At 45.9% G+C, this 562-nt stretch overlaps 1 protein-coding gene across 1 annotated transcript in view; it reads right to left on the bottom strand.

The window, feature by feature from the left end:
* The window catches only part of spp1 (secreted phosphoprotein 1), a 19,840-nt gene that overhangs the window by 18,814 nt on the left and 464 nt on the right, over window positions 1-562 (bottom strand). The window lies entirely within an intron of this gene.

Raw genomic sequence — 562 nt, 5'->3', positions numbered from 1 at the left:
GTTGGCCCATATTGATAGGATAGCATCTTGCAGTTGGAGATTTATGGGATCACATCCAGGGCACGAAGCTCCCATTCCACCACATCCCAAAGATGCTCTATTGGGTTGAGATCTGGGCCATTTTAGTACAGTGAACTCATAGTCATGTTCAAGAAACCAATTTGAAATGATTCGAGCTTTGTGACATGGTGCATTATCCTGCTGGCAGTAGCCATCAGAGGATGGGTACATGGTGGCCATAAAGGGATGGACATGGTCAGAAACAATGCTCAGGTAGGCCGTGGCATTTAAACGATGCCCAGTTGGCACTGAGGGGCCTAAAGTGTGCCAAGAAAACCTCCCTCACACCATTACACCACCCCCACCAGCCTGCACAGTGGTAACGAGGCATGACGGATACATGTTCTTATTCTGTTAACGCCAAATTCTGACTCTACCATCTGAATGTATCAACAGAAATCGAGACTCTTCACACCAGGCAACATTTTTCCAGTCTTCAACTGTTCAATATTGGTGAGCACTTGCAAATTGTAGCCTCTTTTTCCTATTTGTAGTGGAGATG

Source organism: Etheostoma spectabile, chromosome 16, assembly GCF_008692095.1.
Source record: "Etheostoma spectabile isolate EspeVRDwgs_2016 chromosome 16, UIUC_Espe_1.0, whole genome shotgun sequence".
NCBI lineage: Eukaryota > Metazoa > Chordata > Actinopteri > Perciformes > Percidae > Etheostoma > Etheostoma spectabile.
This window is presented reverse-complemented; position numbering and strand designations above follow the sequence as displayed.